Genomic DNA, 26991 nt, shown 5'->3' with positions numbered 1-26991 from the left:
ACTTATAATCTTTCAATCTCTTAGGGAATTTGAATTTCAATCAAAAGGCAGCTTTTTTCCTGTAGAAGTTGGGTCCACCAGCAGCTCCCGTAATCGCAGTGCCTAGCGCCGTGTTGGGAGCTGTGAAGTGAGTCCCGAGCAGAGACAGGCAGCGCGGTGCTCAGGGTCTGTGCCCGGGTTCTCGCGTCTTTGTGGCTGTGGGTGTTGTGGACAGGTGCTATTCTGTCCCCTCATGTATCCAGCCTCCCAGTGTTCTTATGTGAGAGTCCAGGGTCTGGTTCTGGGGGTAAGTGCTTCATACATGTTGTCGCCTGATTGATCTTGCCTTTTGGGGATCTAGTCTTGATGAACAGTGCTTGGATAGTCTTCCCAATATAAGGAAAGAAGAAATAAGAGGTGTGTTATTAAAGTCATGGGTGCATTAAGTGTTTCTGGATGATGCCAAAGTGCGGGAGGGGTGTGGATGATGTGCTTCCTGCTAATCGTAATGGGGGAATGCTTTCTGAAGGGGAAATCTCAGAATGAGTTAAGGGGAACTAGTTTATGATGAAAAAGGGATAGTGATTACACAGCTAGAAGGCAGCTGTTAACTCATTAATCCTTGGACAAAGGCGTAAGCAGAGGAAAAACCAACAATGGAGATCAGGATGAAGGTATACCTGTTTGTTACAGAGCTTACAAAGATTCTTGGGTTCCACTGTCATAAATAAGTATGCCAGGTTGAGGTTCTGAAAGAAGGATTTTGAATAAAGTCTCTGGATGAACAGATGAAATGTTGAATTCACGCATGTATAAGCTGTGACTGTATGTCATGAATGTCTGAAAAAGCAGCTTTAATTCAAAGGGTAATTAATTCAAGAATTTAACAACCACTTCAGAAAATGACACCTTGAGTCATAAATGGATTAAATATTTAAGGAATTCATCTTTCTTTGTACTGTTGGAGAATTAGTCAGGCTTAATTAAACTCACAAAAAGCCTTTTAAGGTAACTTGATAAGTGACAGGAATATACCAGCTACATGTAAAAGGTTTAATTTGAAACAATGGGGTCCAAGTTTAATAATCTTTGGTGATTGTAGGTAGATTTAGCTGAGTCTGTTACATTCTCTCTGAAAGCTGAAATAATCAACTTGTGAACATGTCTGAAACATTTTTTTTCTTTTAGGGTGCCCATACATTGACCCCACTTCATAAAAACAATTCTGTTTCCTCTAATTAGCATCCAGATACAGTCTGGCTAAAGAAATATATATAAATTATGCATGCTCATTTTTAATCTAACAAAAAATTTAATATGCAAAGACATAATAAAAATCTTCCCACTATTTTCAAATAGGACTCTAGATAATTTAACTGCACACAGCCAGTCTACACACTTAATTGTACATGCATATTTATGGCTGTAAAATATATATCTGTATTAGCTGGCTACTGTTTTAGTGTGCGTGGTCTGTCATAAAAAAGTCTGTAGACTAGGCTGCTTAAACATCAGAAATTAATTTTCTCACATTTCTGGAAGCTAAATCCAAGATTAAGTTGTTGGAAAATTCAGTTTCTGATGAGACCTTTCTTCCAAGCATTGAGATGGTTGTTTTCTGGCTGTGTCCTCACATGGCCTCTTCTCTGTACTTACCCATCCCTGGAGGCTTTTTCTCTTCTTATAAGGACACCTGCCATATTGGATTAGTACTCCACCTTCACACCCCATTGAATTTTTATTACCTGTTTAAAGAACCTATGTCCAAATATAGTCACAATAAAGTACTGGGGTTGGGGCTTCCACATGGATTTGAGGGCAGAGGACACAATTCCGTGCATAACAATATCCCATAAAAATTCCTTAGTGGTTGTTCGGTATCAGTCTACGTTTAATAAAAATGCATCTTGGCCCTGGCCGGTTGGCTCAGCGGTAGAGCGTCGGCCTAGCGTGCGGAGGACCCGGGTTCGATTCCCGGCCAGGGCACACAGGAGAAGCGCCCATTTGCTTCTCCACCCCTCCGCCGCGCTTTCCTCTCTGTCTCTCTCTTCCCCTCCCGCAGCCAAGGCTCCATTGGAGCAAAGATGGCCCGGGCGCTGGGGATGGCTCTGTGGCCTCTGCCTCAGGCGCTAGAGTGGCTCTGGTCGCAACATGGCGACGCCCAGGATGGGCAGAGCATCGCCCCCTGGTGGGCAGAGCTTCGCCCCTGGTGGTCGTGCCGGGTGGATCCCGGTCGGGCGCATGCGGGAGTCTGTCAGACTGTCTCTCCCTGTTTCCAGCTTCAGAAAAAAAATAAATAAATAAAAAAAAATAAAAATGCATCTTTCTGGCAGTTGATATATCTGTTTAAGCTTTATGACAATTTTTAAAGTTGTAAACCTATAAGCTGTGAGAATATCTCATTTTAATTATATGTATTCAACATTTGCTATAAGGCAATATAATTAATCGTATTCTCTGCAACATGGGATGCCACACATAACCTATTATACCTTATATAACAATTCCTTGAATCCCATTGAATAAAGACTTAATTTACAACTAGAAGTACAATTGTAACTAATTATAAAATTTGAGGTTATTTGTAAAGAGCAGCTGTGGATGAATATATCTTTATCCCATTTTCCTCCTGGTTTCATAAGAAACCAGTCTCTTAACCAGGCTAGAAACCAATTGGACTATTGAATCTCTATCCACAGTATCAAATGTTTAGTTTCAGATAAAAGAGAAAGAACCACATACCTACCCTTGACTTAATACCAAGGCTGAATAAATCTATTGAAGTGCCCTAAGGGCTCATTAGAGTGCCTGGTTTACTTACATGAAGACATTATTTTAATTTGTTCTGAAGCCTACTGTGCCCTGATAATCTCAACATCATTATTAGATTTGGTTCTGAGCCAGCAAAGTTCAGTAACATGTAGGAGTTAAGATGTGCTTTAATGGATGTTTGGTTTATTTTTCCAACTTAGTGCCTGTGCTGGTCTATCTACCTCGGTTGTTTTTTCGTCTTCATCCATCCTCCTCCCCTGAAGCCTTAGATGGCAGATTAGATGCCTGTTCTTCAAGGAGACCTTTCCTGTTGCCTTACACTGGATTAGTTCTTCTCATGAGCTCTTGTCACTACTATTATTAGCTGTTCAGTGTCTGTCAACTCCATGAAAGCAGGGACTCTCTCTATTTTGTTTATTGATCTAGCACTAAGCAAGTCACAAAGTTCAAGAATTTTTTTTTTTTTGCATGAAATAGTGGATGAACTCTAAGTAAGTAGGTATTTCTTCAGGGTTTCTGATATGAGAGCTATTATGGAGAGAGCAAGCAAGAATGAGACCCTAGCCCCTTCTGTCAGTGTCCTTAGGGTACAAAGAGGACATTGGCATATGAAATGGCAAATACAAATCAGGAAAGGTGACACTACATTGGAAGATGAGGTTGTGAATGGAAGACCAGTGGTCAGTGGAAGTTCAGAGCTTTGGTCCAACACTCCTGGGGTTAGTTTAGCCCAGACTATTACTCAGACCATCTGACTTCCAACGTGTAGATTACTTATCCAGGAATTTGGCATTCCAGTTTGGTTTATTGGGAAAAGGAAGACTTTAGAGTTGGAATTCCTCGACTAAATATTGGCTCCTCCTCAGACTTGCTGAGCAATCCTCTTATAGTGACTTTCATGAGTTTTGCTATCCTTGGATGTAAAAGAAAAATAAATAATTTCTACTGCAAATTTATTCAGAAAAATCACAATTCATAACATATGAAAATACTTTATGCATTTAAAGTACCACACAGTGTTTGCTGCTATATCTTTTCTGTCTTAAAAATAATTCTTCTCGCCTGACCTGTGGTGGCGCAGTGGATAAAGCGTTGACCTGGAAATGCTGAGGTCGCTGGTTCGAAACCCTGGGCTTTCCTGGTCAAGGCACATATGGGAGTTGATGCTTCCAGCTCCTCCCCCTTCTCTCTCTCTCTCTCCTCTCTCTCCCTCTCTCTCTCCTCTCTAAAAATGAATAAACAAATAAAAAAATTAAAAAAAATAATTCTTCTCTTAATTAGATACATAGCACACTTATATCAGGTAGAAATAAATATCTTAATTCTTTTTGAGTAATAAAAACCTGGCTCAGACACAACTGCTTTTCTTTTCTTTTTTCCTTTTTGGTGTTGTGTGCTGGGTATAGCTTCATGATGAGTGAGATTTATTGTTAATCGTGTTATGACAGCAGAGGTTTTTTTACATAAAATTGCCAAGATGCTTTTCTCGCAACAGCTCAGAAGTGTGTTGGTGGCGAGGTTTTCATTTTCCACATGAGGAAACTGTGCAGGATCACGTGCCGTCTCTTCCGCTTGTTCTCTGGAACACATTAAGAAGAAATTGAAGTAGAATAATAATCATCGCTTAGTCTTTAGTTTGATGACAATGCTGCAGTTTAATTTTGAGAAATATTCCAAAAACAATAAGTAAATTTAAAGTGAGAAAATAAGATACCAATTATACAGATGAGGAAATGGATGTTATGGGTCTAGAATAACCCGGAAGCCCAATGAAGAATTGGAAGACAAAATCTCTCCTGGATGCCTACACTTAATATTTATCATTAAGTCACTATAATTTTTTTATTGATGGAATGAGCTCTCAATGGAGAAAATTAGGTTTATTTTAATCCCTCATGGGCTTTTGGCAAAAGTTATCAGTTGGTTATTCCTGTTGACAGTGGAACTAAATCAATGAATTAAAAAATGGAAATATAAGTTATTTTCTTGAGATTGCACAGCAAGCAAGTCTTGGGAGAATTGTAGCTGCGTGTGGATCCAAGGTGTTTTAGGAGGCAGGTTGGGAGTTCTTGTGTAGGATTTGACTAAGAAAAATATGAAGAAAAGCTGTTGCTCTTGATCAAAGAGATTATGGTTGTTTTAAGGAACAACCTATACATTTATGATATTAGAATATTATTTTACTATTATAGATATTTTAAATATCATATTAAAGATATTTAATTTACCCAGAATTCCCCCATATTATTAGGTTTTCATTGCACCTAAAGAAATATGTTGGCTCAGGTCTTTGAATCATGTATAAGACTTTACAGATTAATGAATTCGACATCTTGCAACATTTAAAGCAATCAAAGTCTTCTTCCATAAGCAGTAGCAGATTCTCAGTAATGAAACAGGTAAAAGCTGACTTAGCATAGACTGTCTTCACTCAATACATCCTGTTACATTCTGGGAACCCCAGTGCCCAAGGAACAGTTTGCAAACCACCTATTTACCGGTAATCTAACCCCTTCATCTTCTAGATAAGAAAATCGAGTCTAGAAATGTTCAAGGACTTGATCGAAGTATCAGAACAATGTAGCAGAATAATTGTCCCTGGAATCGTAGATTCTAGACTCAGAACTCATTTTATCTCCAGCACACCTGTCTATACTATGCTATCACTCACATTTCATATGAAAAATAATTGGTCAAAAAAATGGGTGGCATATAACTGAGTTAATGCACACAAAACATACATATGCTCCAGAGAGCAGCCCAGAGTAAAGAAACCATCTTATTCTATTCTTCCAGATGACATGATGGTACCAAGACCTCAGTGATCTGTTGATCTGAGGAGCTAAGGGCGTTCAGCCTAAGAGGTTCATGGCTAACCTGTGATTAGTTTTCTATTTCTGCTTTAGACGTGGTGTTAGCAGTGGTACTAGTAGGGGACATGGAATGTGTCAGAACTAACTCTAGGTTGTAGAACTTAAAGAAAAAAAAGGAGATGGGTAGTGACATATTGGGATCAAAAAAAAGGTGAATGATGAGAAACCAAAATACCCAAGGAGTGAGTATAAAATAGTCATAAAATTCCAAAGAGAAGAAATTTACATATTCATTAACCTAGCATGAATAAAAAGATGAGATGACTAATTAGTTATTGTCTTGAAAATTTGGAAATAAATGAAATTGATCTCCAGACACACAGTGCCCTCAGCTGCCTAATAGGGTTGGAGGCAGGTCATCATCTGTGATGGTTCATTTATTTGGGTGAAGGATGGTGGCAGACAGCCCAATGCTTCGTTCATTGTAAGAACCATACTGCCTTCAGATGTCTTCGTGTGGACTGGGCAACTTTCTTACAAATCCAGCAGAGTGTGATGCGGTCAGCTCAATTCAAAGACTGAAGCCCTTCTGACCACTCTGCCAAAATGGCCCTAGTCAGGGTTCTCAGTGACCTCCATGTAGCTAAATCCTAAGGTCAACTCTCATTCCTCATCCTGACCAGTCAGCAGCATTCGGCACAGTAGATAATTCTCTTTTCATTAAAGTTCTTTCTTTATATGATTTCCAGGGCAATGGACTCTTAGTTTTCCTGCTGCCCCACAAGCCACCCTTTCTAGTTTTTCTTGGTGTGTTGTTCATCTTATCTAACCTCATCATGTTAAAGTGGCCCAGGGTTTAAACCAGGGACCTCTTCTCTCCCTCCCCTACCTCTCCCTTCCCCTACCTCTCCCCTCCCCTAACCCTCCCCTCCCCTCCCCTCCCCTAACCCTCCCCTCTCCTCCTCTCTTGTTTTCTGTCTATACTCACTCCTTGGGTATTGTCTGGTTCCATGGCTTTAAATACCATTTATATACTGACAACTCCCAGTTTTACACCTCTAGCCCAAACCCTTGTCCAAGTCCCTGCTCATGTGTCTTCTTTACTTGAATGTGTTATAAACACCTCAAACTCAATTTGTTCAAACCTAGATCCTTTAGCTTTCCCTTCAAATAGGCTTTATCTACACTCTGGCCCATCTTTGCTAGTATCTTCATCTTTTGAATTATCCTTGGCTCCTCTCTTTTTCTCATACTTCACATTCAAGAAATTACAGTGGGTCTCCATTCAGATATTTTCAGAACCTGACTACTTCTCTCCATCTTTATCTGAATCACACTGTCTTTCTCCCAGTTTATTGCTGAAGCCCTGCCTGCTTTTAGTTCTTTACTTCCCTACAACCTATTCTCCCTACAGATACATTCAAAATGGAAATCAAATCACACCACGTCCCTTCTCAAAGCCAAGCGTGCCTTCTCGTTTCATTTGGCCAATGCCGCTACATGTGGCCATAAGATGTTATGTCACCTGCCTCTTTCTCTCTTCTCTTTTCCACCTCCTTTCCTATTACTGTCCCTCTTGCTCATTCCATTCTAGCTAGGTGGGCATCCTGACACATCAAGCACACTTCTGGTTTGCAGCATTTCCTCTAGCATTTTCCTCTCCCCAGAATGCCATTCTCCCGATATCTGTGTACCTCTCCCCTTCACTCCCTCAAATTATTTGATCCAACGTCCATTCACTGAGGAGGCTTCCCCTGACAGTTCTTTTAATAATGCACTTTGCTTCGCTCGATATGGCATTCCTGCAGCACTCTTACTTCCCCATCCCTCTCTACTTCTTTATTTTTCTGTTGCACTTCCACCTTCTAACACACCATATTGTTAATTTTTAAAATATGTTTACAATCTGATGTCCATAAGCTGCAGATGGGAGTTTACAACCAAATAAAACATATTTGCATCTTTTGCTCAGTGATATTTTACAATCACTTAGATCAGTGCCTGGGTGTTCTAGGCCATCAGTACTCAGTTGTGGCATCAATTAGTAGAATGAATGGGCAAGGATGATAGTACATTATAAGTGTCATACTATAAATTGGTTGAGAATCAAGAGCCCTGTTTTTCTAATTAAGGGAGAAATATCTGCTTGGGAGTCAACACCTGTGGAGCGATTAGCTGTCACTACATTGACGGAACCTCACTTCAAAATCTCAGCGGTGTAGAGCAATAAGGATGTTATTGACATGTCACGGGAATCAGCGAGGAGGCTGCTGAGACCGGCTGGGCTCACTCCAGTGTCTGGAGGTCAGCTGGCTGGTTCGGTAACGCAACTGGGTCGGCTCGGTTTTGCTTCGCTTGCCTCTCATCCTCCGCCGCCGGGCTAGCCCAGGCGTGTTCCCATGGTAATGGCAGAGGCACAAAAGAGAGCGAGCCCCAAGTCACAAGCCCCTGTCAAGCCTTTGCTCATGTTATCTGATAATACGCAATTTGCCAAAACAAGTCGAGTGGCTGCGTTTTCAGTCTGCATGGGAGCGGGCGTCAGAGTTTTAAGGCCAAGGTCGGGAAACGGGGCCATTTTTGTAATCTGTCACAACCAGAAATACTAGCTTTTCAGATTTTGGATTGAAACATAATAAACAGAGTGCCATAGACTCTTAGATTTAGAAAGGACCTATGGGTTCGTTTACTCTTGTTCCCCCTCGGTATGGGAATCCCCTGTGTAGTAGCATTCTTGACAGCTTGTATTAGAGGACTGAATACAACTATGGACTTTATTTCATGCCTCTCTCATATACATGATGAGTGGACAGAATAAGGCAGAAAACCCCAGGAGTAGATGGAGCCTGCGCTTCTGGAGAAATATGGGTTGGTTTCAGATGTGCTGGATTTCATTGAGTTATTCAGATGTAGGTTTAGCGTCTGTATGGGTGATGGCTTCTGAATGCGGAGTAACACACAGTGAAGTGGGGGGCTATTTTACATTTCCCACGTATGTGAAATGAACAACAAACCTCGAGAACCATGCTTTCATTTGTATTTGTTATAGTTAGAATACCGAGTTAATTATTTCAATACAAAAGTAATATGGTTGCTTATTTAGAAGTCACTTCGGTTCTTAAAAGACGAGAAGAGGGAATCTTCGTTTACATTTCCGAGAAGGCCCGGGTCTTTCACCGTTGGGTCATGGATGGAAGGCTGACAGTTTTTAAGGCCAGGCAGAAACAGCAACAAGGCTCTGTCTCCCTTGATCCTATCATTTATTTTTTTTCAAAATTAAATTGTTCTTGAAATGATGTGAGGACCCTGTCTGTGGCTAGAACTTAAAACGTGCAGGGCTTTGGCAGAAGTAACTGTATGGATGAACTGCTGCTTTGGAATTCTGTAATCCTGAGACTTCGTGAATTTTCATGTGTGTACTTTTTGTTTCAATGATTGTGATTAGGATAATAAATGTGTTTAGAGGTGAGAGGAACTTAAAGGTCACCTAGTCCCCGTCTTTGTTTTTCAGCTCATTGTTCTTGTCCAAGTTGCACAGCTAGTGAACTGCGCAGACATGAAGACAAGGCCTGTAGCCGGTGGTTCCATGCTCTTTTCATTGTACTGTACGCCCTTGCTGACTTAAGGGCTTTAGAGCAGGGGTCCCCAAACTTTTTACACAGGGGGCCAGTTCACTGTCCCTCAGACCGTTGGAGGGCCGGACTATAAAAAAAAACTATGAACAAATCCCTATGCACACTGCACATATCTTATTTTAAAGTAAAAAAACAAAATGGGAACAAATACAATATTTAAAATAAAGAACAAGTAAATTTAAATCAACAAACTGACCAATATTTCAATGGGAACTATGCTCCTCTCACTGACCACCAATGAAAGAGGTGCCCCTTCCGGAAGTGCAGCGGGGGCCGGATAAATGGCCTCAGGGGGCCACATGCGGCCCGCGGGCCGTAGTTTGGGGACCCCTGCTTTAGATCCTCATGAAAGATAGCAACATGCACAAGAAAGATAGTACCATCACATAGACCAAAATTATGACTTAGGAACAATTCCTGTGGGCACAAAATACATCTGTTCACCAGAAACATGAATCAACGCATTTGACTTCGTGGCTCAGCAGAAGTACCAAAATAAGTTTATATGGAGAATGTGATGAATATTTTTAAAAGAATTACTTAATATTTAACTACTTAATATTGCTTAATATAATTTAAAAAGAATATCTTCTCTTTTAGGCCAAAGGTTTTCACCATCTTTAGGGAATAATTTCCATATTTGCTGTCAAGCTTGTTTTCTTTTTTAAAAAAAATGTTTAGACTGTTCTGATATTTAAAAAAGGTAACTTTGTCAAGTAGAGAGAAACCTGGCTAATGGTCACGTGTATGAGCCTGGCTCTCGCAAGGACCCTTGAGCAGATCACTTAATTCTCATGAACTCTGTTTTCACTTTTGAAAAATATGGGCTTAGAACTCAGGGGTCTCCAAAGCATATTTCAAATCTTAAATTTTATGTTTTATGATCTAAGTTCAGATTAATTGTGGAAAAAGCTGAATCTCAAGTTAAAGCCAGTATAGACAAGTTTCTAGATGTGAGAAAGGGTCTCAGCCATTATTGTATCTATGTTTCCAGCTAGATTCGTGGAGCAGCTGGCAGCTGGAAAAACTTATCGGACTGGGCAAAGCTATAAATCTGTTTCCATCATTGATAAGCGTGGGAAATGAATTTCTTCTGATTGGGGAGTGCCACAAAAATGAATTTGATGTTAATAGTGATATGAGTAGATGGCTATAATATCACTCTATAAATTACCCATATAAAAGAAAGACTAAAAAAAAAGTTTGTTGAGATCAAACTTTAAGAAGATAACTAAGCTCCTTTCTGTTATTAGAAATGTCATAGTCAAACCTAAGACTTGAGTCGCCAGAGCTGATGAAACTTATTGCATTGTGTTTCTGTATTGTGGAACAGAGAAAGGAAGAGGCTAAAAGATAGTGTGAATTCTGAGAAGTTCCTGATTACATATCACCCCAGCCAGTCTGGTGATGTTTGCTTGAAAACTTACTCTATAGGTGTAAAGCAACACACTCGTGGTTAAACTTCCTGGAAACCACAGAAATGTATGTCAGTTCTAAGAGAAATCCTAAAGTAAAACACGGAGTTATATACAGAGAAATGTTTTGATTACACCTGGAGGCAAGATGTGGTTTTTAGTTCAAGCTTGACTGAGCAAATAAAAATTAGTGAGAAACATACAAAATTATACTTAGGTGTTTATATCTTTAAGAGCCTGCTTTGAAATACTAGTTATTATTACTTTTTTTGTATTAAATTTTTGGCAGTTTTATTTAGAAAATTTTATGTAATAAATGCCAGGCCAAGTCCGAATTTCTTCACCTAAATACAAATAACCTTTACTGAGCATTTTCCATGTGAAGGTGTTGGAGACATGGGGTGAAACATGGTCACTGACTGACCACTAAGTCCAGGCATCCTAATGGTGGGAAAGAGGCCATTCATATAAAATGATGACCAAATTTCTTTATTCCCTCAAGAGACCTAGGCTTGCAGTTGTCCTAATAACTGTTGCTGTCTCAGCTCGCCCACCTGTTTTGACCTTGCTGATAACAGCACTCCCAGGGATTAAGCAAGCTCAAATTTGCTGGCTGGCTGGCCCTTTGTACTTTGTGGTTTCAAGTTCTGGCTAGTGTTCTTAAGGGTATGTCCAAAAGACAAGTTAAGTCCTAATCACCCTAGATTTATCTCCCATCTCATAGAATCCCTACCTGTGTGAAAACACCAACTACCTCAGGCTATTCTGAGAATCAAGACATGAGTTATATTTTGATTATTATAAATTGGCACACAGAGATGTTGTTTAGGTATCATTATTCATGAACGGTGTAGCATTGTGATGAAATCTTTAGCTTATGGAATCAGACTTCCTGGATTCAAATTTATCTCTGTCTAGAGATGTGTGACCTTGGACAAGATACTTAACCTTTCCAGATTCTCATTTTTTTATTTCATCAAATGAGGCTAATAATAATGCCTACCTAATAAGATTGTATAACAATTAGTGTGTAGCTTTCAGTATTGTATTTAGCTTGTAGTAATTATTCCATAAAAGTTGGTTATAAACAGGTAATAAAGAGTAAGTTTATTGGGGTGATCACATTGTAAGTTATAAAATGTTTCATCACTATGTTATACACCTAAAACTAATATTGTGTGCCAACTGTAATTGAAAAAAAATTAAAAAATAAGGACATACTCAATTTTTTATCTTATGTACTTAATCTAATTCCCAAATAAAGTGCAATTTCACTATATTATTATTACAATTAATCCAGAATTATTAGGTAATTAGTTGTTACGTATTTAGTGCAATTTGGATAATCCGTGGTATATAAGATATCATGCCTCGCCCAGAGGAACCTACAGGTTAGCCTCAGCTAACCCTGGCATTAAAACTTCACCCTCTGAGTCACTTATTTTTTCAGGGTCTTTTCCCTACTTTCCTAAGAAAGCTTGGCTGCAGTAAACAGGCATGCTCATTGACTACGTCTTGTCGCTTTATGCCGTCTTCACACTGAAGTTAGTTTTAACACTATATTAGTAATAAAATTTCCTGTTTACAAGAGCCCATTTCTTTCACTCATTTAAGATGCCTTTGGAACCATCACATTTTTCCTGTGAATACTATGATATTCTTTCCCTGCGTGAGCCAGAAGATCAGGTGAGCCGCTGTCAGAGCCTCCTGTTAGTCCAGGCACAGAGCCTTTGAATCCTGCCAGCGTGAGGACAGGTGCACGTACTGGTGTGCCGTCCATGCCCGCTGGGAGAGAGCAGTTTCCACCATCTTGGCCCTTGACTCCTACTTGACCTTGGCTCCCTTGAAAGATAGACATATCCTTCAAGTCTGTCCTCTGTCTCTCTTTTTTCTGTTTCTAATCTTTGGCATGACCCTGTCTACACAAAGGTTTGATTTTTGACTTCTAGGCCTTTTATCTGATTGCTAATTTTCTGTTATTGCTAGAACTGTGTTCTGACTTTGCTGTCACTTAGTCATAGCGATTCCAACCACTTAAGCTGTGGCCTTATACTGTCACCAAGTGCCATCCCCAGCCTGGCCTCCAGAGTGGCAGAGTGCCTACGCCAGGAAATTTCTGGACCTGGTTGGGCTGTTGCACCAGCACACAGCCAACTGGCTGATACTGCATTTAATGTATCTTTGATTATGGGATACCTAATTAAATGGGAAAGATTTTTCTATGTGCCAGATAGAGTTGAGATAAGCTAGTAGCTTAGTTCTATATTTTAAAAACATGTTCATCTCATATCTGTTTAATTAGATTTTTAATTTCTATAGGAAAAGTAATATTTTTGTTGTATTCACAACACAGTGATATTTTTGTAAATATCTGTTATTGAAAGTGATTTTAATAATAGAAAAAGATGTGATTTATTCTGGTTATTAGCTAAGTCATTAACTCAATCGTGAATATAATTCTATTTGTTTCCATCTGCATAAACAAAGTGTCCCAGACTTATAAATTGAATAATACATTTTTTCCCCATCAATCTGAAAAGCTATCTCTATTAGACATGGAGATCCTCAATATGGGTGAATTTGATTCTAAGCTCTCTTTGCTGTTTCTTTCCTCTGTTGGTTCATGCCTTCACTAACACCACAGTTTTAATTTTCATAACTTGGTAATTACTTTGACTTTATAATCCTTCTAGAAAGGAAATTTTTTTCTTGTTCAAAATTGTTTGGTTATGTATGACTATTTTTGCATCCAAAGGAATTTTTAAATCATCTTTTAATGAAATTACATTGAATTTATAAATTAATTTAAGGAAGATTGACATTGTGATGATAGTCTTCCAACCCATTTATGTCTTCATTTATTTTAGGCCTTTTTAAATGACTTTCAATCATATTTTTAATTTTCTCCAAAATGTCTTGATATTAAAAAAATTATTCCTAGCTATCTCACTTTACTGATATTTGAAAGACATATTTTTAAAAAAAATATATGATCAGATTATTTCAGATGTCATATATTTAAAAAGTTTACAAATTCCAAATTACATTGTCTACTCTTTTCATATTTCCCATGTCGCTAAGTATTCTTCAAAATGTGACTTTTAGAGTAGCGACATAAATGTTCTGGTTTGGAAAAACTATAATTTATTTAATTATTTTCTTAATTATTGGTATTTGCATTCTTTTTTTTTAAAAATGGACAGTGTGTTTATTTTCTGTGTGCAATGTAGATTTTCTTATACTTTAGAGAAATAAAATCATCTTAAATATGTTTCTCTCAACCTATAAGCCTGACCCAGCCAATCAAGGTACCATTCCGTTAGGGATCGGCCCTCAACATCAACATTTACCCCCAACAGGGCATCTTTCCGGTGAGCTCTGCAGTAGCTACATTGCTTCTGACTTTTATCATTTTTTTTAAATTTATTTATTTTATTTTTCTGAAGCTGGAAATGGGGAGACACAGTCAGACAGACTCCTGCATGCGCCCGACCGGGATCCACCCGGCACGCCCACCATGGGGCGACGCTGTGCCCCTCCCGGGCGCCGATCTGCTGCGACCAGAGCCACTCCAGCGCCTGGGGCAGAGGCCAAGGAGCCATCCCCAGCGCCCGGGCCATCTTTGCTTCAATGGAGCCTCGGCTGCGGGAGGGGAAGAGAGAGACAGAGAGGAAGGAGGGGGGGTGGAGAAGCAGATGGGCGCTTCTCCTGTGTGCCCTGGAAATCGAACCCGGGTCCCCCACACGCCAGGCTGACGCTCTACTGCTGAACCAACCGGCCAGGGCCCTGACTTTTATCATTTTAAACAAAACTATGAATGCTGTCTCGCTAAATCTTTGCAAATGATAATTACTTATTTAGGATTCATTCTTAGAACTGGAATTACTGAGTCAAAATGTATACATATTTTTCCTATGACTTTTGATATATATTGTCAAAAATAAACCCATTTGGTGCTTGGTTCAGATTCATGATTTATAAAAGAGCACTCTGCAAACGTTACAAATTATGATCTATAGAAACATATACAGATTACAAATATTACTTGAGCATTTTAATTCATATAGTCTTACCTTGAACGATACAGAGGAGAGTGACTAAATCAATGAACCATTCTGGCAGTATAGGCAACAGAGGGTGACTAGCACTTAGCCCTGGGTAAGAGATTTATGGATAATTTTTATTTCCTACTTTTTTTTCTTCTCTGTATTTTCTATTTTCAACCATATGTATGAATTATTTATGAATAAAAGAAAAAAAATCCAATTTTGACTTTTTTTCATATAAGTTTAGCGTCTCCTTCATATAATTTAGGAAACTTTCTTTTTATATGTATCTTCCTGTCTTTTAGAAGTGAGATTGACCAGCTATCTTGCAATGCAACCATGTACATCCTTATCATTGTATTTAACTGATAAGTTTCACAACTGGTAATTATTTTATTCCCCATTTGGTACTTAACTATATTTTAGGTGAGCTTAGAAATATCGTTGAGTGAGCTTATTTAACAATGTCATCATGCTATTGAAATATCAATATCAAATGACAGATTTCTTGAGAATTAATATGCTTGTTGGTTTTATCTGTGTGTTTTGATCATGGAAGGGAGCCATCATTGCAAATGGCAAGAATGCATGAAAGACACTGACTACATACTCTTCTTCCTCCTTGCTTGAAACCAATGCCCCAAAATACTAGTGTGATTCATTCAGGGCATACTTCATGAAGCAGTAGAGAAAATGTTAACTTTTCTATCCCTTAGAATGTTTTCAGTCCCTCTTGAAGGTAAGGAGGGTAAACAAAGAACAAGGATTTCATGAACAATGAAAGCTTTATAAACAGTTGAGAAAAAATTGTTCTGAAACAATAACTTATGTCCCATGCTTTTATTTGAATGTATTTTCTTAAAGTAATGACGAACAAAGAGTTTGATGATTTTGTGTTTCAATTATTATTATTTTTTTCTCTGCGAGACATCCCTCTACCACCAGGTTTCTTCTCAGAAGGACTTTGTAACTGATACATGCTAATCCATTCTCATTGCCAGTTCCCCATCTACTGGGAGCACACACTTCCAAAACTGCGAAGCTGAAATATTTTTATTTGGGCAACTCTGAAATCAAGGTAATGCACCCTATCTTCAGAGAATACAGTGGAAAGAGGCAACCTAATCTCGGTGGCCTTAACCTTCCACTGAGACTTAGAGATGGGTTAGCACAGCTGGTGAGAGCTCGGTGCTAGTGACACCAAGGTCATGGCTTCTATCCCATTACAGGGCAGTGAAGCTCAGAGGAAAAACCCCGCTGCGTTGGCTCAGACTCCCTGGGACATCTGCTGTCCATTCACAGTGAGGCAAGGAGCGTGGGTATTTTAGTGAATCCTATTGTAACTAGGGAGTCTCTCACCTGAAGCTGGTTGTGGGACCAAGGAAGAGGGTCAACTGAAGTTGGGAGTGAGGCCCTAGAGTGTCCTAGGCCAGAGCACCACAGACGACCAGAAAACGTGAACTGGCTTCAGGAAGTTGGTGTCAGCTGAGTGAGGATAGTGTATTCAATGAATGAGGCAAAGAAGACTGGTTTCAGCCACCAGGAGGACTTTTGTTTGGAGTCACTGCATGAGCCAGTGTTGGAATATCAGCCTGTACCAGACAGGACACCCACCAGCAGGCAGGGACTCTGAGGATAGTATACGTTTCTGGAAGCCTCATGGTCCAGTACCAAGAATAGTTCCTTCTGGAACTTGGCCACCTGAGCCGTCAGGCAGGGACAGGTGTAGGTGAGGAATGGGTGACGTTTAGTGAACAACACAGCTATCTTTCTGCCCAGGCCTCGGGTGTGGGCATGGAGCACATGCTCCGCTGGGCTGGCGGCATGATTTAAGCTTCACCAGCTGGACAAGTAGGGATAGTGACATACGGCCTTTCTCTGCACTGGCTGGATTGAGACCAGGGAGGGACTGTTCCGGCCACCAACAATTCCAGCTGTAAGATGCTATAAACATGGAGACAGAGGACAAAAAGGGAGTATTGGGACCAATTATAGTTACAGTGAAAACTAGGTGGACCGGATATTCTGTTGCCAGTAACATCCATTTCATCTCTGACACAGCCCAGGACGATATGCCACGTCTGTAGGGGAGCACTGTTCATTGGAATTTCTGTGAAGAGGGAAGTTTCTGGTCGGTCCATATTGGTAGCCAGTAGTAACCGCATGAGGCCACTGAGCACTTCAAATGTTGCTAGTGTGCAAATCCTGTATTGAGAATAATGAATAATTATAAAGAATGATTAGAGCAAAGCCCTGATGGGTCTTTCCTTTTGGTTGTTTTTTTTTTCAATTTTTTTATTTTTGGTATTTTTTCTGAAGTTGGAAATGGGGAGGCAGTCAGACTCCCGCATGCGCCCGACTGGGATCTCCTTTTGGTTTTGACTGTACTCCAAATAGGTAGTATTCATTTATTTTTTTAATTAATAAAATCTAAACTCCTTTGCCTATAGTGATGAAAGTTGGGCTTTTCAATGAGATTCAGTACTGTCAGAATGAGCACTGAATTAATTCCCTAGACCTGTGTCATGCCACGTGTTGTCTAGCCATAAAATGCTGATTAAAATCTTGTTGGGATTTATCACAAAGAGTTGACAGCAAATGGGTTCATTTCTAAATGTTCCTGTCAAATTATTTAGTAGTTGTTTTCCAAGTATTTTTGAAAGCAGGCAACACAATCCATTCAAGTGCAGGAAGAAAATAATTTTCTACTTTTCTGTCTCATTAAGAAAACTGTACTTCAGTTTGTATGTGTTACATTCACAGAATATTTTAGTACTCTAGTACATTAATGTAATAAAAACATGTACACCTATTGAGGATGTTTGCTTAAATAATCTTTCCTAATAAATATGTACAATAAAAAAACATATAAAGCTTTCTATTCTTGGGGCTAATTAATGTGATTAAATGTTTATGCTAATTTTGAATAACATCATAACAGGGAAAGTATAGTTATTGAAGGCTTCTAGTTATGATATTTTCAATAACTATTAGCCAGTTCCTCACTTGTTATAGGTTTCATAATTCTTTTTTACGCTCAGTAAATTTTCTTGTTTCCTTCATATCTGTATCTTTCCTGTGTTTTGTTCTCCTATATTTTTATAGCACCCTCTAATAATCTCTGCAAGTCAACTGGAGGCTTCAAAACTATGCAGTCTCCCTGGGTGACCCCCTCCAACTCTGGAAGGGCCTCCTTCCCCACGCATGGCTTCCCCCATAAGTGAGGCAGAATGAACATATTCCTAGCAGCTCTAGTCCTGGCAGCATCTTCTCTACTTGGGCTCGTTGATTCTTCCAATACAGAGATAGCAATACTGCTTCCATCGCCCCTCCCAAATCAATTAGGTTCGAGTCTATGAGGGAGCATCCCAGAATTGTTTCCAAACTCCCCAGCTGATTCTAATGTGTGTCCAGAGGTGGCCGCTGCATTCCTCTCTGGACACAGTTACACATCATCGGATGTCACTTAGTTATTATGCTTTATCCTACTGCACGGCACAACAGGTAGCCACTAGCCACTGGTGGCCACGTAAACTTAAATGAATTAAAATGAAATGATATTATGACTTCAACTCCCCGGTTGAAGTGCTTTGCAACTACAAGTAGCTAGTAGCTGGCATATTGTACAGCCCAGCTAGAGAGCATTTCCATTACCTGAGAATGCCACTGAGCTGTGTTAACGGTCAGAAAACATCACACTGGCGGGGAAAGCCCCCAAAATTCCATGTGGTAGGAAGTTGCTATGCTGTAGCCTCTATTGCATTTGGAACTTAGTTTATGAAAAAAGAGAAGGAAATCTTACCTTTTGCGACAGCATGGATGGACCTGGAGACTATTATGCTAAGTGAAATAAGCCAGGCAGAGAAAGACAAATATCCTATGACCTCACTCACATAAGGAATCTTTTTGTTGTTGTTGTTGTTTTTTTGTTTGTTTTTTTTTTTTTACAGAGACAGAGTCAGAGAGAGGGATAGACAGACAGGAATGGAGAGAGATGAGAAGCATCAATCATCAGTTTTTTGTTGCTACACCTCAGTTGTTCATTGATTGCTTTCTTGTATGTGCCTTGACCACGGGCCTTCAGCAGACCGAGTAACCCCTTGCTCGAGCCAGCGACCTTGGGTCCAAGCTGGTGAGCCCGCTCAAGCTGGCGACCTCGGGGTCTCAAACCTGGGTCCTCCGCATCCCAGCCCGATGCTCTATCCACTGCGCCACTGCCTGGTCAGGCCATATAAGGAATCTAATGAACAATGGGAACAGAGGAAGGGAATAGAGGCAGAGGTGGGGTCAAAGGGACCAGAGGGAAAACAGACAGAAGGAAAAGGGATGAGGTTGGGATCAGAGAAGGGAAAAGGATGAGTGAAATTATATATACAAAACACAGAGATATAGAGAGCAGGACAGTAAATCCTGGAGGGAAGGGGGGAGGGCAAAGGGGACAAAGGGAGTATCAAGGGGAACACAGGGGGTGGGACACTTGATATATAAGGTCTACCGGAAAGTTCTGTCCGTTTTTGGAATAAAACAAAATACAAATTTTTCTTATCGTCAATAAACTTTATTAAATAATATAATTGCCATTATTATTAATGATTTCTTGCCAGCGTGAGGGCAATTTGTATATCCCATTTTTGAAAAATGTTTTATCTTTTGATGCAAAAAATTGAACCAGTGCTTGTTTGATATCTTCTTCACTTCTGAATTTTTTGCTCTTCAAAAAATTTTGTAAGGACTAAAATAAATGATAGTCGGAGAGTGCTAAGTCCGGGGAATATGGTGGATGCGACAGACGTGCTTCTGTAGCATTTCTTCCTTGTTGAAATTCGTAAAAATTACAGTGGCGTAAATGAACTTTATCAGTAGCCATGGGTACACTATGGCTTCACACATAAGATTAACGTGAATCAACTTTGTTTTAGTTAATTTGCTACATCAGTATGTATACATTAAGTGATAAAAATAGAGAGGCACACATGCGCCAAATAAACGTGCTTACATGTTGAAACTTGTTGTGATAGAAACGGACAGAACTTTCCGGTAGACCTTATATTTGGTGGGACACTTGAATCTATGTAAGCACAATAAATTAAAATCAATAAAAATTTTAAAAAAAGAATCTCTTAATTTTTAAATTCAGCTGAAATGAATTTTGGTTAGTTTAATTGAAGGACTGATTTAATTCTTTATAATTTGCTTAGTCTGCCTTTATCTTCAGCATTTGAGTGTCTGCACCAGCGTCTCACTCAATCCTTGACTAGTTTTTTTGTTGTGTGTGCCATTTAAAAACAATTTAATCATAGAGATTATTCCCTCTGAAATCTATATTGTTTTATGGAAGGGGTGAACAGCTGGTGGAAGTAGTCCCAAGGTTTCTAGTCCCACCAAAGGAAAATAAGGTGTCAGTCCTTGCCTTGTGCCGTGACATTTGTGAAATCCAGGGATTCATATGTTACCATGCTCTGATAACACAGCCATATAAACATCCTGCAGAGTTTTGTGAGAACAGGAACATTGGAGTGGGGAACATTGACCTTGAGATCATTTTCATTTATTAAAAAGCTAAAAGGAGCCATTTTACTAGCTGAGTATTTACTGACTTGGGGGGGAGCATCACTTTCTCAAATAACGTGCAATCTCATTCATTGCACTACGCCTCCATACCCAGCTTGGTACAGACTGTCACCTGTCCCTGGTATTTCACTTCCTGGGCTCTCCTGCCATTCAGGACAGTTTCATTAAGTCCCACCCTTACTTGTAAACAGAATACATCAGTCCAATAATGAAACTCATTACCCTCGTTTGTCTTTGCCAAGAACTATCGAAAATGATCACAAATGACTATGTAATTATAATTAAGATTTCATAGATGCATACGCTTTATTTTTTAACAAGTTCATTCTGTTAAATTTCACCCTATTTCGAATAATGACATTCACAGTTACAAAGAAGAATTATTAAAATGACAGTTTAATATCCTTGGCAGGTAAGCTAGTTATTGTACTTACCAGTTGTAATTATTAGTTCATAATGTACAGATAGTAACTCTAAGAAGTTTATTCTATTAGAATACTTAAGAAGATTAGATAAAACCACTTATTCTGATAGGACCTGGTAAGCAAAGTGATCTTTAAAAAAAAAATTTTTTTTTTTTAATTTCAGTTTGTATATCTTTAGTTTTAACTTTGTTATCCCAAGGTGGCTGAGTCTTTCCCAGGGTGATATTTCAGTTTTTGTAAAATTGTAATATTATGAAGAAGAATAACATATATCAGATCTTCCTTTTACTTACTGAGCCAAAAATGATACATAACACCAAATTACCAGAAAATTCTTTTAACAATCAGGTCCCTAGTTCAAAAATGATTCCTTTAAAAAGTTGCAACAATCTTGTAATTTTCAAAGTAGCATTTTTAGAACCTCTCTACCCATTATTTTTCTTGTTTCTGTTCAGGACATTTCATCAAACTTAAATTTTTCTTTTGTCTCCTCATGTGGTCTTCATGTGCTTTCTCCCTGAAAAAAATAAAATCTTTAGTTTCAGGAGCTCTGTGTTCTATACCTTCACTTTAAAATCTTGGGGAAAATAATTGTCATTTCCTTATCCCCTGTCTCCAATTCTCTCGTCATTTTCAGTGGGTCAATTTTCTTCTTTTTCTTCTGTCTACTTGTAAGGAACTTTTTACTCTGTCCATTCCCTGCAATTTAGGGTTTACAGTTTCTTTGAGCTTCTCAGATTATCCTTTGTACTTGTGTCTACTTTTTCATTAAAAGAAGACTTCAGTCTCCTTTTGACTTTATCATCTGTGTATTGCCATATTTGAAACCCATCTGCTTATTGATTAAAACTGACTCTTCATCCTGCTTAATGATACCAAATGTATTACTTCTGAATGAGTTAAAAGTCATCATGTACTATGAAAGAATTTTCTAGCATATTCAGGTTACTGAATTATATGCAGTGAAGCTGAAGTAAAATAGCTTATAATGAACATAATATCAAGAAATAATAATAAAAGAAACCCCTGCATATTCTGTGCAATGGGTCAACAAGTCTATAAAGCAAATCACCATTTTATTAGAAATTTCACAGATCATTCTAGAATTGGGATGGTATAACAGGAAACAGGGCATGATCATTGGGACTAGCAATCTTGAGTTCTAATTTTTGTCAGTCTCTTATTGTGTGCCTTTGACTAAACCGTGTTACCTCCTCAAACCTTTCCTTTATATAATAAGTGTTAATATCTCACCCATTTCAATGAAATGATATGCAAATCACCCTCCACACTACACATACAATAGTCCCCCACAATGACTATTCTCTTCTTTCCAAAAAAATGGACACTTCTCCTTTGGATTTAGGATAGGTGAACTTCAACCTAGATATAATCATTTTAATAAGAGAACACTTTTCTTTTCATTATTATCGCATAAATGTATTGCCTGGGCAGCTAAGCTTGCCTTCATTTCATTTACCAACTAAAACCTTGATATCATCCCTAAAGAGCCTAGTAGATTGAGTATCCCATCTGATAAACTCTTAACTGAATATTCTTTCTAGCTTTAAAAATATTTCTAATTCAGTTACAAGCTAAGTCCATCACCTTGCTTGTAATGATATCTTCTCCCTGTTCCTCAGCCAGATCATTCAGGCAGTGTTCAGTAACATAATGATGCCACAAGCCTTTTCCTGAAGGCTGGAGGCCGGAGAAACTGAGGCATCCCTATGCATAATCCCAGAAGTCCATGAGTTCAACCCTAATGGCTTCTTTCTGAATTGAATCAAAACCCTGCCAATTTAAACAGCATGTTTTCAGATTGTTTATTGGAGACCCACAATCACAGTAACAATGGGCTTTATATGCCATTGCCATTTCCAAAAACAGTAATGTTGAAAAGATATACACTTCCCAGTCATCAAGAATTTAAAATAAAACAGTGAGCTAGATCACCCACGTGGCGCTCGCCTGTGGAACTGGGCAAAGTCCTCCTGTGTTGTCTCCAGAAGCGGAAGCCTTTCCATCAAGAGAGCTTGGACTCCGCTTATTCATTTCCCACCTAGAGCTCCCTTTGGGGCATACAGTTATCATCTGTAGTTTGTGCAATTATAGCCATAGGAGCATTATTTTTCATTTGGGCTGCAGTCTTCATTCTGGTCCTCCATCCTTTATCCTAATTTCTGAATCTGCCTAAACATGGGCAGAATGAGTGGCTTTTATATATATATTTTTTATTTATTCTTGTTTTAAAATTTAATTTATTGTGGCCCTGGCCGGTTGGCTCAGCGGTAGAGCGTCGGCCTGGCGTGCGGGGGACCCGGGTTCGATTCCCGGCCAGGGCACATGGAGAAGCGCCCATTTGCTCCCCCCCCCCCTTCCTCTCTGTCTCTCTCTTCCCCTCCTGCAGCCAAGGCTCCATTGGAGCAAAGATGGCCCAGGCGCTGGGAATGGCTCCTTGGCCTCTGCCCCAGGCGCTAGAGTGACTCTGGTCGCGGCAGAGCGACGCCCGGAAGGGGCAGAGCATCGCCCCCTGGTGGGCAGAGCATCGCCCCTGGTGGGTGTGCCAGGTGGATCCCGGTTGGGCGCGTGCGGGAGTCTGTCTGACTGTTTCTCCCCGTTTCCAGCTTCAGAAAAATACAAAAAAAAAAAAATTAATTAATTTATTGTGTTTGCATAGATTCTAGTGTTGCCCTGATTGCATCTCCCATGAGTGGCTTATAAAAATGAATACAGGTAAAATGAATGCAAGAAGCCACATAACTCTTTTGTTTGTCTGTGAGCTTGTTTTTTTGCGTTTTGCTTAATCCCTTCACCTTTTTCACCCAGTCCCCAAGCCCCTCCCCTCTGACAGCTGTCAGTCTGTTCTCTGTGTCTTCGAGGCTGTTTCTATTTTGTTTGCTTGTTTTGTTCATTAGACTCCACATGTAAGTAAAATCATATGGTACTGATCTTTCTCTGACGGGCTTATTTCACTTATCTTCACAAAAGGTAAACTTTCCAAATATTTATCTTTACAAGCTATTAGGACTTCAGAGAATCAAATGATGGGTGGACCTCATTCTGTACATTTGACTTGGGATTGGATGTAAACCATGCCTGATGAGTTGCATAAGACTTGAACTGTTTTTACAGATTTTGAAAAGGTTACCCATGGACTTTATCTGGGTTTAAGAGCAATCTGGCCAGCTCATTTTGAAGTTTCTTTGGCTACTCTATTTTAAACATCACTGACATCAGCTTTTGTATGTTGAACTCAATATTCTCTCTCTCTCTCTCTCTCTCTCTCCTTTTCTCCAGCAGTAAAATCTTTATTTATTTATTTATTTATTTTTATTATTTTTTAAATAATTTTATTTTTTTAATGGGGCAACATCAATAAATCAGGATACATATATTCAAAGATAACAAATCCAGGTTATCTTGTTGTTCAATTATGTTTCATACCCATCACCCAAAGTCAGATTGTCCTCTGTCACCTTCTATCTAGTTTTCTTTGTGCCCCTCCCCCTCCCCCTTCCCTCTCCCTCTCCCCCTCCCCCCCGTAACCACCACACTCTTATCAATGTCCCTTAGTCTCACTTTTATGTCCCACCTACGTATGGAATAATGCAGTTCCTGGTTTTTTCTGATTTACTTATTTTGCTTCGTATCATGTTATCAAGATCCCACCATTTTGCTGTAAATGTTCCGATGTCATCATTTCTTATGGCTGAGTAGTATTCCATAGTGTATATGTGCCACATCTTCTTTATCCAGTCATCTATTGACGGGCTTTTTGGTTGTTTCCATGTCCTGGCCACTGTGAACAATGCTGCAATGAACATGGGGCTGCATATGTCTTTACGTATCAATGTTTCTGAGTTTGGGGGGTATATACCCAGTAGAGGGATCTCCAGCAGTAAAATCTTTTATGTTCATAGGAAACCAGGAGTTCCGGCAGGTTGCTTAGGGTCTGCTCATGAACGATGTGTGTGCTGGAGCACTGTAGACGTCCTGTTTGACATTTGATAAACCATTTGCAATACAGTTTCAGCTCTGGCAATTGTAAGCAAAGGATCGGTTGGTATTTAGGGAAGTAAACAGATGTGGACACGCTGCCTGCATCGAGATGCATCAAATTTTTTTTTTTTTCAGAAAAGTGGGTAAGAACTTGTAAGACAGAATAATGGCATTCAAATGAGATGAGGCGAGAGATTTGATATTCAGGAATAAATCGCAGAATAATAGATCTGCTACTTTGTTTGGGTTGAATGAGGAGTTGCTAGCACTGAAAGAGGGAGAAAAGGAAAATGGAGATTCTCTAGAGGAGAGGCTGGCCTGAGGTCATACTGCTGTCCTCTGGGAAATGTTGTCTTCTTTCAAAAGCACTGGTCCCATTCAATACGTAAATCATTCATTGATTATTACTTTGGCAAGCTAATTTATTTACAAGGCACAGAGTTAAGTCTAGTGGGAAATATATACAAAGACCTAGGCACAGCCCTTATTGTTGAGAAACGTTTAAATTGTGGCATGTTTTAGAGAGAGGAATTTACTGGGTTGGGGCGACAGGGAACTCCTTTGGAGAAGTATGGTGAGATAGACTTGCTCCCGAGAGATCGGTGATGAGAATGAGATGTTTCCTTTTGCTGAGCTCTTTTAAAATAAGGTGGTAGACTGCCTTAAACTTCTGAGTAAGGAAAATAAACTAGGGTGGTAGGACTTTTTAATCATTAAGGCTTTTAATAATTCTTAATTTCATCATGCTCTTCTCTTAGACTTATTCAGATCAAAGAGCTGTGTGTTAGCCACTAGGGTAAGACAGAAATCCATCATGTAATGTGTATTTCCTCAGCCCCTAATTTGTCCAGCACTGGGTTTCGGGATTATAGAGCATATCAGAGATCTCTAATAAATGTATTTAAGGTGACAAAGTTTACAAATGAGAGTTTATAAAGAGGAATAACCCCTTTTAAGACTCAAGAAATAGGACATGTACCCACCTGAGGATTTGTTAGAGCCTCTGCCAGGGTGGACTCGTTTGTGACCCAGTTGTAGGATTGTTGTGTGATGACTGTCCCATTGGCAGGCACTTCTGCCCGACAGAATGTAATTGGTGGCGGGTGACTCATGTGAGGGTGGAGGACTCCTCCACAACCACATTAGAGACAACAGGGACTCTGTTTGTATCCAGCTCTGCACCAACCAGCATGAGACAAGGAAGAGACCGTGGGGAGGCGAGAAGACACACTTTCTTTTACAAGTTCGAGGGGAACGCAGTTGCAGAACTGCTAAGGAATGGGAGGAAGGAGAGAGAGACCGTCACCCGCTGCACCTGGGTGTCGTATTTATTCCTCCTGGCTACAGAATGCCTGCCAGCAGGAGACTCGTCGCTGAGATATGACAGGGAAATTGAGCCAGGCAAGGAAAATAAGTTCTGCTTTGCTCTTCACCCCGTAAATTTTGTTATTAATAAGTCAGATCCTTATAGGACAGCCTGCCGCAGCGGTTTCTGGAAGCAAGGTTTTTTAGCAGTTTTTATTAAAAGGCACAGTAGTTTAAAGAGTGAATATTATACTTTTAAGTCAAAACGTATGTTACTGAGAACACTTGTGATTGTGACTTACCCCTCAGTTGCTCTGGATGTTGACTCTTGGTTTTGGTGCAGGGATAAGGAAGCATGATCTGACATGGGGTTAAAGGTGTGGGAACTTCTGATTGATTTCCCCTTCTTGGCACTTCCTGCTCGGGCTTCTGGGAAAATTCCCAAACACTGCCTTCTTTTCTGTGGGCTACCTCTTTGGTCACTTCAGCTTCCACAAGGGGCTTTTTTTTTTTTTTTTTAAATATAGTAGAGCAACAGGTCAGAACAGGAAGAGTGCAATCCCTTTAAAATTAAATTTGAGCCAGATATCATCAAAGAAAATATATATAATTTCCCAAAATGGTTTGGTGAAGATAGATGAATAGTCTCTATGCACTTGCTTTGCAGAAGAAATACTTTTAAACACCTAGGTGGGTCTTGGTTTCCTGCTATATAAAACATGCTAATCGTAGCGATGAACCGTCATGTTCTTCTGCAGTTTGTGTTTTTCAAGATCACTCCGGCTCAACAGGGCAGACTGAGACTTGGGTTGTTTTAAACTTGTGGGCACGTGCTCCATGGTGGAACAGGCATGACCAGGCAGGGCTGACAGCGTATTAATTAAGTTTTCTTCCCTTGTGCTGCTGCAGCTGCTGCCTTTCATCATTGCCTAGTCCCTGTTGTCACAGCAAATAGGAACTTAGCTCTGGGGCCGGGCATGAAGGAGAGCCCAGACGGGGTTTGGGTGACATGAGTGCCACAGTGGTGGGCT

The 26991-nt window shown here is 39.6% G+C and overlaps 1 protein-coding gene across 4 annotated transcripts in view; it reads left to right on the top strand.

Annotated features, from left to right (window-relative positions):
* The window catches only part of ESR1 (estrogen receptor 1), a 343642-nt gene that overhangs the window by 167325 nt on the left and 149326 nt on the right, over window positions 1-26991 (top strand). The window lies entirely within an intron of this gene.

The sequence above is a fragment of the Saccopteryx leptura genome, chromosome 3 (genome assembly GCF_036850995.1).
Source record: "Saccopteryx leptura isolate mSacLep1 chromosome 3, mSacLep1_pri_phased_curated, whole genome shotgun sequence".
NCBI classification, from domain to species: domain Eukaryota; kingdom Metazoa; phylum Chordata; class Mammalia; order Chiroptera; family Emballonuridae; genus Saccopteryx; species Saccopteryx leptura.
Note: the sequence above shows the minus strand (reverse complement) of the source record. Positions and strands in the feature narration are given on the sequence as shown.